General features: G+C 37.0%; 1 protein-coding gene across 5 annotated transcripts in view; it reads left to right on the forward strand.

Moving 5' to 3' along the window:
* LOC107739273 (transcription factor EB-like) overlaps nucleotides 1–14,754 on the forward strand; it is a 39,365-nt gene that overhangs the window by 9,169 nt on the left and 15,442 nt on the right. For 3 of the 5 annotated variants that reach the window (XM_016551330.1, XM_016551333.1, XM_016551334.1), the window contains exon 2: nucleotides 10,459–10,551. The exons of 1 other annotated variant lie outside the window; for it this stretch is intronic. The gene's annotated coding sequence lies outside the window, so the exon portion shown is untranslated. Of the gene's footprint in view, nucleotides 1–8,310; nucleotides 8,453–10,458; nucleotides 10,552–14,754 lie in introns of those variants that run through there. One more of the 5 variants, XM_016551331.1, reaches the window with a different exon arrangement.

Genomic DNA, 14,754 nt, shown 5'->3' on the forward strand with positions numbered 1-14,754 from the left:
CACAAATTCTCCACAAGTGTGGCTTGTATGGGAGGGTTGCAAGAACTCCTCAAGAAAGGCCACATGCAGTCACGACTGAGCTTTGCAAAAACACACCTTGAAGATTCTGAGGCAGATGAGACTAAAATTAAATTATTTGGCCTCAACACCCAACGATATGTCTGGCGGTAATCCAATTCAGCTCACCATCCAAATAACACCATTCCTATGGTAAAGCACGGAGATGGTAATATCCTGTTGTGGGGTGTTTCTCTGCAGCAGGGACTGGAGCACTTGTCAGGATAGAAGGAAAAATGGATGGGGCAAAATACTGTCAAATTCTTTAGGAAAATCTGCTGCCCTCTGCCAGAAAGTTGTCAATTGGAAGAAGGTTTACCTTCCAACATGACAATGACCCAAAGCACACAGCAAAACTGAGCACACAGTGGTTGAAGGAGAAACATGTGAATGTCCTTGCATGGCCTAGTCAGAGCCCAGACTTAAACCCCATTGAAAATCTGTGGAATGACTTGAAGACTGCAGTCCACAAACGGTCAACATCAAATTTAACTAAACTCGAGCAGTTCTGCAAAGTAGAGTGGGTATAAATCGCAAAGTCTACATGTGCAAAGTTAGTAGAAATATATCCCAACACACTAAAGGTTGTAATTAAAGCAAAAGGTGGTTCAACAAAATACTGACATAAGGGGGTTTGGTCCTTTTTCCAACACAGTGATTCTTTTTTCTTTTCTTTCTTTTTTTCTGACATGTTGGTGTTGTATCTTTCACTTGGATGTTATAAGCTGCACTGAATAAATACAGCTGGATAAAACAAAAACTGTGTCCGTCTTCATTTCAGGCTGCAAAGCAACAAAATGTGATTTATTTTAAAGGGGGTGATTCTTTTCAGATTCTTGCCAGAAATATCTTAACACACACACGAACCGTGACTGACGCGCTGCAAGCAGACAGCTGTATATCTCATTTCTGTTAGCCTTCAGCCTTTTTCCTAGTACCTGAAGTACATTCGTAAGACAGACGTAAGTGCCGTTATGTACTGAAACTTTGGAAACAAAACCAACAGTTCAAAAACATAAATATAAAAGTGATGAGAGCAATGCTATGCTTTTCCCACCTTCTCCTGCGCTGTCGTTACTAAGCAACGGGGTAAACAGCTGCTGGCTTGATGATGCAAACGAACCGCGGTTCGGACCCAAATAAAATAATATGAATGCACAAGGCAGTCCAGCGGGGGCAGGGGGAAGGGGGAGAAATCGAACTCGGGTTCGGACCAGGCAATCGAACCAAGTGTGAAAGCACCAGTCTCATATGATAGGGTTCACCCACAGTCTGTTTACTGACAGTCTGATACATATTGCATAAAAAAATGGGAAGTGTTGGTTAATCTCCAGTTCCAGTCTGATTTTTGTAAAACAAAACTGTGTTTGGGCCTTTTTATATGGATGGCTCTAGGCACTCATTTGTACCAATTTGTTACTAATATGTATACTTTATGAACTAATATGCACCCTTTAGGGGTAAATAAGGTACAAAGGTGACAGCTTTTGTACCTTTTTTTGTGAGTGTGCAGTTGTCCTCTGTTGGCACTGAGTTAACATATTGTGTAATAATAACAATTGAAAATGACATTTGTTAGTTCTCATCCCCACATCGTCTGTTACTAGAGTGTGCAATGTTTATGTCAGCATCACCCTGTAAATCTCACACGGCTAAACATGGACATGGTTGCTTTCTTTACCCTCTGACTAAGGTCCCAAAGCATCCTGTGTCTCTTTCTCAACCTTTCTCTCTCCACACACATGCCAGATAGGCCAAAGGCGGGCATAGTTGCCATACTATTGAGTAAATGCTGCTAGTTTTGAGTGGGGGAGCCAGAGAGGAAGGTGGATCCTGCAATGTAATGTAGCATAAGTGACGCTGACAATCGCAAACAGTGTTCTGCCTCTACCAACGCTCCTAATCTCACAGCATATCTCATTTGGCCATGGCTGATCTCCAGGCATTCTTGTTTAAGCCATTGCCAACAAATTAATCCTCTTGTATTCCTCACTTAGGGGTCAAACTAGTAACATTTATTTTTTTATTTTTTTTATAAAATGAATGTAATATATTTAGTTTCAATAATATGTGTTATTAGGGTTATTTTTGTTAACTAGAACTAAAACCGTTACTTGAAATAAAATAAAAGTAAACTGCAATAAAATAATAAAATAAAACAAAAAGACAAACGTAAACATATTTTATTTCAGCTAGTTTCCAAGGCAATGTTACTCATTTCCATTTCATTTAACTAACATATGTACTAACATAACTAAACTAAATAAAAATTAATAAAAAACTATGTAGACATATTTAAAAACAACAAAAACTAAAAATAACAAACACTCAACAAAATTATTAAAACTTAAACTAAAATTAAAATAAAACCAGAAAATATAAAAATAAAATCTAATTCAAAATATTAACAAAATTTATAATAGTATCTCAGTGATACTAACACAACACTGAATTTTTATATTTTGAGGGGATTTCATGCTACTAGACAATATTCACCTCTTAATTATGCAGCATTGATGTCTGTTAAATAATGAAAATATTTATATTTTTAATGAATACAGTTTAAGTTAAATATATAGCAAAGGTATTTAAATCCAACGCATATAAGGAAGATTGGTGTCATCTGGTGGGAGAAATAAAGGAAATCATATATAATAGCACTATAAGAGTATTATCAGCTATTTATTTAGATATTATCAAAGACTACTTCATTAAGGCTGATTTGTAGATCGTACAAAAAATTTTGTATTTTTGTAATTTTCATATTTCCCATTCATTTCCTATGCAAAGATCACAAGTATTACTATTTTTTAAGACCATTTAGCCTTTTCTATTCATGTCCACATTTTTTGTGGTCATATAGAAAGTGCCACAAAAGTCACCAGGCTTCATACCATTCCGGTAAAGTGAAAAATTGTAATCAATCAAAACGTAAAATTTTGGGGTCTAAAATGACAAAAGACCACCAGAGGATTAAGAAATGGAGGTGACCTATTTTTTCTTTCTAGTCTCGCTAAAACAACCTCTACGTTATTACAACAAACACTCTTCAACAAGCAGAATGTGAATATGTAACTTTTGGGTAAAATAAAAAAAATTTATCACGATAAAATTTTTCATATCAGTCGATATCGATAATTATCACGATCAATTTCAAATCTTTATTTCTTTCAAGTTTAAAGGCAGATTTTTGCTCCTAAGTTGAAAGTTGTAGAAACCAGACTGTTAATTGTGGTTTTAAACTACTCTTTATGGTCAGAGCATGACAAACACTTCACATTTTTGAATTCTTTACACTTTTCTAGTAATTTTTCCTTAACAAAATAAATGTCAATATAGACATATTTATAGACAATAAAAACAGTTTGCAGTGCAGGCTGCAATATTAATAATATTATGTATTTTTGTCTCTTAGAAAAGCACATTTGACCATGGCTTGAGTTGACAGTAGTAGCTTAAATTAGGATGCAGATGTAAATGTATGTTCATTATCAAAAACAGTAACATCTGTAAAAATTGTAACAACCTCATATTTATATGGTGAAATGTATTATTCTGACTGAGTTTTATTAAAATTAACCATTGGTCTTCCACAGTAGCAAACATTTAGATCATGATAACCACAGTTAAAACCACACATATACCACCTCGATACCATGGTAAAAATTTAACTATGTAACTATGGTTTCTAGGTAACGCTATTTGTATGAAAATACATTAAGTATAAATGCACAAACGCTATAGCTTAAATCACAAAAAAATACTGTAATTCCATTCCATTACTCCTTTAATACATTTAATACAGGCCTACATAAATAATATAATAAAATTCAATATGAATATCCCACATTTCCGCCAGAATACCATGGTGCAGTTACAGTAAATCCATAGTAAATGATGGCGATATGTAGATTGAAAAGTCTTCTGACTGTATCGTTGCTCACAGTGTTTCTCCTGTTTGTCTCGCTGTTTCATCTGGCTTCAAATTAAAATCACCAACTCATTTGTGTTCTTCACTGAATTCAAGCGCTTCACACTGGATCTCACAGCGCTGTTTAGTGTCGAGTGACCGAGACTCATCATCTGCTCTAGTGAGCTCGCGCTGCGCTGCTGTTTGAACTTTGAGCCGCACAGATAAATGCTCCGTGTGTCGCGGTTCAAATGAGTAACGCTGTTTCCTTCCGCGTTTGGCGGAAACATTATAAATAAACATTACATCGACCATTTATCGAACTCTTCATATTGTTTTGAGGAAAAAATATATCACGATTATCGTTATCGTTTTATCACCCAGCCCTACTTATGGGATTCCCCTCATACATCTTAATGTCATTGCAAAATGCATGAGTAAATTTTTAGTTTCCTCCTGATCAGAAAAGCTGATGGAAAATAATAGAAATGCCAGACCAGCCGGTTTAGACATAGTCAGGGTCTAGAAATATCCTTCTTTCCATAGGCTATTGTCAGGAACACAACAGTTTCTTGGTCATAAGCATGGCCTCCTACATGGGAGCTGGAGCATTGCAACAGGCCCGCAGCTGTTCAGACCAATGAAATACAGTTTTGTCTCTGGCGCTCCTTCTATGGCCCAAAATACTACTGTAAATACATTGTTGTCTGTATTTAGTTTATTAAACTGCCTCAGTGTGTGCGCACAAGGCTGGTCTTGTCTCGCATGTTGAATGTCAACAAGCCGTTGAAACCACTTTGCAACAGTTAGCATCTGTGAACGTTTTTCTGTCATTGTTTATCGTTTTAAAAGCCCCCCAGCGAGGTCTCTTTGGAGGAAAGGTCACTTGTTTGAGTACTTTTCAGAGGTCACAGAGCCTGAATGGAAGTGCATGGTGTCCGGCCTTTTATTACCCATCATGCACCTTCCAAACAAAGCCACAGAAAAAAAAAACAGAGCTTTGAATTGATCACAAAAGTCAGCCGAGAAGGGAATCTTCGATACAGTGGAGATTGAAGTTGATGGGCATTTGAATATATACTGTTTCGGTTTGTTATTATTAAAGCTTCATGACATCATAACTGAGCTATGATGGGCAGATTCATGTTAGTTTGACATCAAATCAGAATCTGTAAACTTCCATAAATGCCCACAGACATTTTGCTGTCTCATTGTAATTCTGTTAACTTTGGTTTGTGGCCATGGTGAACCATTTTTTTTATGTCTAACCTTTAGAAATAATGCACACATACGATTACAAAGCAGTTCTTTGTTTGGTATGTTCAGCAGTGCTTTAGAATACATTTTTTTCTTAAAATTTCCCACATATTACTGACAAACTGGAATAATTAGTTATTAATACGGTATATAACAATGGTTCTCAACTGATGGATTTGTACTATGAAAATGCAAATAAAAACACTTCCCATTTACCCATTTCCATTTTCAGTGTTTGCCCATATGTTAGGTGGGTAAATAACACTTCCTCTGTTGTTTATGTATTTACAAATTTGTCAGTTTTCCTATTCAACCTAAGCTATGATAATCCATTTGCATATTATACACAACCATTCAAAAGTTTAGGTCTGTGAAATTTTATGTTTTTGAAAGTATTGTATAATCACCAATGCTGTATTTTTTTTTTCTTAATTTCATTTTATTATTTATTTTTATCAAAAATACATTACTGTTTTCTATTTAAAATATTATGTATTCCTGTGACGGTAAAGCCAAAGTTTTTTAAGCATCCATTTTAGTTATAAATGTGTACTGCTTATTATATTTTTGTGAAAACCGTGATAATTTTTCCCCAAGATTTTTGATGAATAAGAAGCATTTATTTGAAATATATTTTTTTTGTTACATTAAAAATGTATTTACTGTCACTTTTGATTTAATTTAATGCATCCTTGCCAAATAAGAGTATAAAAAAACACCTTTGAATGGTACTGTATATGCAGTAGTCCATAGTAAATTTAACACATTTCAATTTCTCTAAGGACTTGTAAGGACTTTTGTACTATTAACAAATTTGTTCCTGTGTAAAATTTGGATCCTGAGGCAAAACCATTAAAATACCACTGTTATACTGAAAATCAAGCTATTCATAACAATTCGAGAGACCTTTAACTATAAGTTGAAAAATATCAGCATAAATTTTGATCCTGTAATGTCAATCTACAGTAAATATCACAGAACCCCATTATGCGGAAATCAATTCTTTTTTTATGCACACATGATCTAAAGCAGAGGTGGGAATTATTCAGGCATAATGCAATACTCATTTCTTGTAACTAACATCTCGCTTCCTCTTAACTCACCCTTCCATCAGTCTTTGTTTTGTCTGATTGTATAATTCTTTACTTGGAGTTAGTAAATTGATGGCCCACTGAATGCACATTGGACTATTTCTTGGGGGCAAATCATGGTGTCCTTCCTTAAAATGCATCTGGCCTTTACCAAGTGCACTTTATGTCAAATTTTACAGAATATAAACAGCTTATATAATAATATTTCATGTCTATTTTTATGACCATTAGTGGGAGACACAGTGTGATGTCTGTTTTTTTTTTTCATTCTAAAAGCAGTATTTTTATGTAACATTTCTTTGGCTTGATCTTACATGTTAGGAAAGCTCTCACTGTATCATGTTTCCTGCTTTCCAGCAATTCACCTCCCATTACATTTGCAATTTAGCAGACACTTTTATCCAAAGCTACATTCAAAGCTCAGATTTTTGCCAGAATATTTACTCATTTCATTCAAAATCTGTATGACTTTTTTCTTCAGCAGAACACAAAAGAAGATTGTTACAACGTTCATAGTCACGGGAAGAAGGAGGCGGGAACCGGCGAACATTTAAAGAAAACTTTAATAAAATAAACAAACACAAAATGAAAGTAAAGCGGCAGCCCCTCGCGGACGACTGCCGCACACAAAACACAAAATAAAGTCCAGGCCTGGTCCTCTCTCGTCTTTCACTGTCGTCACTCCTCCTTTTATCCTTCCGGAGCTCCTCCGTGGGACTCGAGACCGGTGAGTGGTGCAGGTGTCGCTCATTATCAATTACTCCACCGGCCTCGCTCCGTTCCCACGGCTCTCGGCCCCGCCCCCACTCGTCACAAAGATATTTTGAAGAATGTTGGGGTCTAAACAACAATGAACACGATTGACTTTCATTGTATCTTAAACCCGGGAGGGACACGCTGTCAGAGAGCCCTCGCTGCTGAGGGGGATCGCGGTGCTGAGGAGATCGGGCAGATTAGATTTGTAATATAAAATGATTTCTATTTCAAATAAATGTAGTTCTTTTTAATTTTATATTCATTAAAGAATCCTGGAAAAATGTATCACGGTTTCCACAAAAATATTAAGCAGCACAACTGTTTTCATTGATAATTAAAAAATGGTTCTTGAGCACCATATCAACATATTAGAATGATTTCTGAAGATTGCTGAAAAGTCAGATGTCCCATCACAGGAATAAAATACTTTTTTGAAATATATTCAAATAGAAATCAATTATTTTAAATTGTATTAATATGACTGTTTTTACTGTATTTTTACCAAATGAATGCAGCTGTTGTGAGTATACGAGACTTCTGAACTTTGACCCCAGACTTTTGAACAGTACTGTATGTGAAGGCTTGACCACCACCATCATTATCATCATCATGTGACCATATCAGAGCACCATCTACTACTGGTAGAGCATAGTGATACAACTCCAGGATCATGGGTTTAATTCCCTGGTAAAAAAAAATAAAACTTTGAATGCAAGTCTCTGCATAAAATCCTCTGCCGAATTAATTACTAGACATTCATGTGACATTGATGTGTATCTGCACGTTTCAACTTGCGTTGAAGGCAACACCGTGCAACAATTATGAGCAACTTCCCAAATAATTAATTTACAGTAATCCAAATGTATCAATATGTGGCATGTTTACATGTCCACATGAGTGTTTTGCTGATCCAGCCTAACCAGTGATTCACCACACTCCTCCAGACTCATTATTTTCAGCGGCACAGTCAGATGAGATGGAAGAGGACTCGAGGAAAGGGATGAGGTACAATGAAGTCCCCTTGTTCCTCTCTCACGGAAGCTCACAGGGTTTGGGTCATTTAGGGGAACTGGATGGGGAAATAGACAGAAGTGGAGAAGTTGTGGACGCTGTAGTGTAAGACTTCATGACTAAGGATTTCCCTGTGACTGTTGATCGCTCTCCCTCTCTTATTCTCTGTGGCGATTGGTCACGAGTGGTGGCGCTGTCAGCCAGCACAGCCTCTAATATAAGAGTCATGCTTCAACAAGAAGGCTGAGTATTCAGTTAGGACGCCACTGGTTTGGAGTTACGTGAGGATTGTGTATCTGTGACGAATAGGACGAGATAATCATTGACCGGCCTTCTTCGTTTGCACTGCCTGTGTACAACTGCATATAAGGTATGGAGAGTGAATCATTACTGAGATTTGTGTATAATTTGATAACAACGACCCATAACGGGATTGAATATTCACTTTGTTGGACACACATATTTAGTGAAAGGCCTCTCAGTGGTTGGGAAATGTGTTTTATTAGAAATCTCACAGTTAACAGATCTTCTTGGCTTGTCAAGTGTTGCATTAGGTTCTTGTTAAGCATGTTTGGTCTTAACATGGCTGTGTAGCTATATAAAGCAGCTTTTAAAGGGATAGTTCACTCAAAAATGAAAATTAGCCCATTATTTACTCACCCTCAAGCCATCCTAGGCGTATATGACTTCCTTCTTTCAGATGAATCCAATCGGAGTTATTTAAAAAATTGATTTGATCTTCCAAGCTGTTTAATGGCAGTCAGCGGGCGGGGCAGTTCATCACTTGTTGTACACAGAAGCAGCTCCGGGAGGATGACGTAAGATCGGCGTTGTGCATGCGCCGGTGAGTCTCGTGAAAACCAACGTTTTTTTACAGGAGCAAAGGAAGCAAAGTTTCCTTACTTTAGCAAAGGAAAACCAGTCTCCTCTTGGCTTATATCGAAATCCTCCAACATTCTTCTTTACAAATCCTCATTTTGTACTTCTAATTCGTGACCGTTGTTTTGTTTTGATCTCTCCCCTGCGCTTCCGCATTTGTCACTTCTGAGCGGCGCATGCGCAACGCCGACGTCCTACGTCATCCATCCAGAGCTGCTTCCTTGTACAACAGTGAGCGGAAGCTAGATTAAATTGATTATTACGTTTTGAATATGGATATTTTTCTTACAAAAATGCATCGATTCGCTACAGGACACCTTTGTTCACCCCCCGGAGCCATGTGAGGCACTTTCTATTATGGATGGATGCGCTTTATTTCACTTCATTTGGACTGATGAACTGCAACAGCCGCTGACTGCCATTAAACAGCTTGGAAGATCAAGTCAATTTTTAATATAACTCCGACTGGATTCGTCTGAAAGAAGAAAGTCATATACACCTAGGATGCCTTGAGGGCGAGTAATTCATGGGCTAATTTTCATTTTTGGGTGAACTAACCCTTTAAGCCATTTTGACTTGTACTACTTTTATTATGATGGTCTATTATTGTAAGATAAATCAGTGGCAGAGATCCATAAACAGACCTGGATGGAATCAGTGGACTTTTGTGGCATTTTCTGTGCTGATTTTGGAGTTAAAATCTGCAGATTAGATTTAAACATAGTAAAATGTGTTTAACAGAGATGAGAAATCAGTGGCTCACCTCCTTTATTGTACTTTGGAGAAAGATAGTTGCCAGTGATTTTAATGCTATTTCACGGCACTCACAAAATTGGGCTGTAACGTTATAAACACAGCGCAAAAGAAGAAAGCATCATAAAATGATTAAAAAAATTAGACAAACATAAATGGACAAGATTTTTTGTTGTTGTTATTTTTACAGGGACAATTCCCATTAAATATTATCATTTAAATATTAGCAGTATTAACTAAGAGCAACATTTCAACTGTAGTTCCTATTTTAATTTTATTTCATTTGTATTTTATTTGATCAATTCTCAATAAATATTAGCATTTAAGTATTAGCAGTAATAACTAATACTGTAGTTTAACTGTAGTCCCAGTGCTTTTTTTATGGCCAACAACAACATGCATGTGTTTCCTGTAATGGAGGTGCTTGCTCTCATTGGATCCATTGGATAGAATGTTGGGTCTATAAATATGAATGCACTGTACAAGTTTAATTCTCACAGTTTGGAAAGAAGTTTAATGAGATGTTTCATGGTTTAACCCAGATATCAAATGTACATATAAATAGATATATCTATGATGCACCTGTTGCCTTGTTACTTTGACCGCTAGAAATAGCACAGCCGCAGCTATCTGCAGCATTGTCATCTCTCCAATTCATCCAGCCACAGCCGGACACCTCTTCATGTTACTCACCGGGCAAGGGATGCATGGCCACTAATACAAATCTCTGTGTTTCTTTTCCAGTTTTTCAGCCCACTCATAGGCAGGCACCCAGTCATGTAGAGAGCAGCGCGTGGAGGACACCCAGATCACTTTCAGCACTTTCCACACAAAGAGGTAATTGTGAGATATTTCTCACAGAGAGAAATGAATAAAGGCACAGAAAGCTGTGGAGAATACTCCATTCAGTGCGTGTCCGAACGCAGCTGGGCCTGTCTGTTAGGAAAATCCATTGGAGCATTTGTATATTTTCCCGTAAGTGCTGTCAAAGTTGGACGTTGCATATAGGTCGTTATGGGGTTATGATTTCCTGTTGAACAAGTGAGCAATCAGTGACAAGGGTTGAGTAAATAATGTGCCCTCTCAGTATAAAATGACCCAAATTAAGGTTTATATAAAGAAAATATGAATAAAAAGCATATCTGGCGTTGTTGTTTTTTTTAAATTGTACTGGGGATGGACTTAAACTTAAAGAACTTAAAACAATCTATGGTCCTTTCAAGACCCTGAAAATCTTTGCACGTGGCTCTGACTGCACGCCACGCCATTTGTGATTATTTTTTTTACAAACAAACTTCTCCATAGCAGCATTGTCCAGTAATAATAAGAGTCAAGAGGTCAGACAGTAATTGGCACGGCAAAGACAGTAGAAATGGAGCAGTTGTGTTGTTTGTGTGTGTTTTGAACATTTTGAAACAAGTCACCCACAGGTCATTGTGTTCACTAGATAAGTGAGAATCTAATCAAGTTAGATTATACACTAACGCATAATTGAGCTTGACAGTACTCTAGATTTTATGAAGCATCCTGATACACATGTACAACAGTCAGTGACATTTCAGGAAGGTAGGAGTGTCATCCACATTTTTTTCCTAACTTCAAAACAGACGTTATTAAGATGAATTTCTCAGCACTGCCAAATGCTGTTCTTTTGAACTTTGTATTCTTCTGAGAAAACGGTTTCCAGAAAAATAGTAAGCAGCACAACTGTTTTCAACAATTGATAATAATAAGAAATGTTTCTTGAGCACCAAATCAGCACATTATAATGAATTCTGACGGATCATGTGAAACTGAAGATTGGAGTAATGTCAGTAAAAACCATCTGTGTTGTAGTAAGCAAACATATGAAATGTATTGTGACAGTTGTGTCAGGATTAAGTTGTCTGTGCCTCTTGGACTAAAGGGCATTTAATCCAGCATATGACTATTTAAAAGTAATGGAGGTCATGAATGTTTTGCTCATGTGGAAGCTGGAAAACCTGAAAGTGTTTGTTCTCTTTTGAAATTTAATGAATTGGCATTTTCTCCATTCTCAGTGTCAATCAATGGTTAAATGAAACAGTATCACTTTTGGAATGGACACAGCAGAATCAGTGACTGTAAAAGCAGAAGTTTGAGTGATGTTTGTTTACTTGATTGCATGAGTTTGTGAGTGAGGTAATCGCTGTGTTGATGGGAGCCCAAGAAGCATGACCACACTGCACATGACACAAGCATCATTTGGGGATTTTTTTTTTTTATTATTCTATTTTCTTGAAATCATGGGACCCCATGCTATTCAGTGCATTAACTGAAGGGCTCTATTCTGTTTTAAACGTTTTCTCAGTTTTCCTTGTAACTTATTATACAGTATTTACTCAAACTCAAAGAAGAGCAGCTTTTCCTAGAACTGACGCTCTTGTGTATCTTGAGGCAAAAGAGGAAGGAAAAGGGTGCTGTGAAGACACTGCCAGAAGGTTCATCCTCCTACTCAAGAGTTGCCCTTCCCCTACCCATCCCACCTTATTTCATCCCGGCGAGTGTTAATCCCATGTGCGAGTGTGAATTCTTAGAACATGCCAGATATAAGTTGACCAGGGCATGGAAAGTTCACTGTGTGCTGCAGAGGCATAGAATTTACACACCGGCAGTCTGTTATCCCGAGGGAACAGGGTGTCTCTGCAAACAGGAACAGAAAGTGTGGGTGTTATTTTTGGTTCCGCTTGCCTCACTGACTTGCTAGACGGGGTGGGTGGTAAATCAAGGGTGGACAGGAGCAAAAGAGCCAACATAATCTGGTTCTTTGTCAGACGCACCCCCCCACCCTTCCTGTGCAGGTTACTGCAGTGTCCGAAACCCAAAAGTTCTATTCATATTTGCATATAAGCAGTTACTCATCAAATTTCAGTGATGTGAATGAGCTCATTTCTGATATTGCAGACTTGTTCTCTGAATGACGCAAGCTGATCAATTGTTTCCTTTGCTATACTTTGGCTCATTTTAATTGTATTGTAGGAAGTGGCTTTAGTTGTTGAAAACTATTAATAACTTTTAAATGGCTGTCAAATCATTAAGATGCTTTTTGGTGTATTTACAATCTAGTAGCAGCTAATTGGCAAATCCTGACCCATGGGGTGTATTAGTGTTCTTGCACTCACAAGTGCTCTGAGAGCATCAGATTCGCATGCTTCTTATAATTGTTGTGTTTAGGACATTTGTTGGGGTATTGGCCTGTTGGTTAGTGCATGTGCTCTGACACCTTGCACAATGGTGCTCGTGCACGCAGTTTGAGCACATGTAATTTCCTGATTCTCTACCCACCCTGTTGTTTCCTTTCTCCTTTATCACTGTTTTTGTGAATTAAGGAAGACATGAATCTTCAACCATGCAAATAAATGTTTGTGATCAAAGCTTCTAAATGGCTCAAATGGCATCTGTGAAAATCTCAGGGTACAACAATAAGGTTTATTTCTGTCTGCTTGGCCTATATTTTCAATAGTCTCAATAATTTTGATAGTATTTTTTTTTTTTTCATATATAGATAGATTTCATTTTCCATCATTTTTAATATAATTTTTTCTTATTTCTTATTTTTAATTTGCAAAAATACCTGGAAATTCTATCATAATAGATACATTTACATAGTACATACTTTTACATTTACTTTTACATGGTTCATATATACTTAATAGACACCTTTTATTTAGATACTTATACTATTTTGATGCATTAGAAGGTGGCATACGATAATGATATACTGAATGCTATAAGGCTTTGCAAGCATGCAGGTGTGTTTGTGTGTGTGAATAAGCTTTGTGGTCCACTTTTTTATATTTTTTCTTCATCTTTTGATGTAGAGATGCCATGAATTCACTGGCTACTGTGACAATAGGGCACTTTGATAGCTGGCTCTGTTTGGATGCGGCTCCATCGGTGCAGTGTATGCCTGGTATTCACCGATGGGCGGTGTGGGAGAGCAACGTCACAGGAGGAGGTGTACGCACATATACGTCATTATCCGCAAATGCTCTGTTGATACAACAGTAATACAAGAACGCCCAGCTCTGACTGTTCAGTGGACTTCTGAGAAACAGTCTAGCTATCAGATTGTTTCTTCATTTGAAGAACTGAGAATTGTTTACCAGTTATTTGACCAGTTCTAAATTACCAGTTACTCATTAGTGGTGTTTGCTAAAGCTATTGCTCATACTTAAAATGATTGATTTTAGTTTTTAAAGTTTTATTTTTAGGAGAAATATGTCATTTTAATATAGATCATAACAAAAATAACTATCTGTTGTGGCTCTGTGACACTCTCAAAACATTTCTCTGTTTGTTTGAGAATTCCAATCAGCCTGACACAACAACATTGGCACCAACCAATGGTGTGAGTTTGGGGGCGGGACTAGTTGTATGACCAATGGCAGAATGGTTAGATTGTTTTTCCAAGCAGTCTGACTTCCATTTGAGTAAAGTATTCTCCACACACTCTTAAGGTGCAGACATTCCCATTAGCAAAATTTTAATAAAAAGATCTATTATTGTCAAACAATGTGGCAAATATGTGTGACCAACGTGTGAAATATGTGTGTGAAAATGTAATTCTTAAAGTGCCCCTATTATGCCATTTTTAAGGTTCCTAATATTGTTTTGGGAGTCTCCTGCAATAGGTTTTGTTTTCTCAAAATATGCATTTAATATCACCTAATTTTCAAACGATTCGTTCGAAGCAGTTCTAAGATTCAGTCTTTCTAAACCCCTCGTTTCCGTAAGCCTGGGATTCAAATTACTGACGACTCGTTTAGGCTGTTCAGAGTCGATTCTTTCTTTTGGGAGACAATAACTTTATTTATTGTGTACTTTCGGCTTTACAACTTTGCAGATTGTTTGCATTCACATACAGCTACATTACACACTGTATGAAAGGCAATATTCGAAATGGCATAACAGGGGCACTTTTAACAGTAAATGTGACTACACCTTTATACGAGTCATATCTATAAATATTAAAGATAGCATCTTTAAACAGCTAAGTTAAGGCTGCTCTGTGCCTGCTCA

The sequence above is a fragment of the Sinocyclocheilus rhinocerous genome, unplaced genomic scaffold, assembly GCF_001515625.1.
Source record: "Sinocyclocheilus rhinocerous isolate Xijiao unplaced genomic scaffold, SAMN03320098_v1.1 scaffold14, whole genome shotgun sequence".
In the NCBI taxonomy this organism is placed as follows: Eukaryota; Metazoa; Chordata; class Actinopteri; order Cypriniformes; family Cyprinidae; genus Sinocyclocheilus; species Sinocyclocheilus rhinocerous.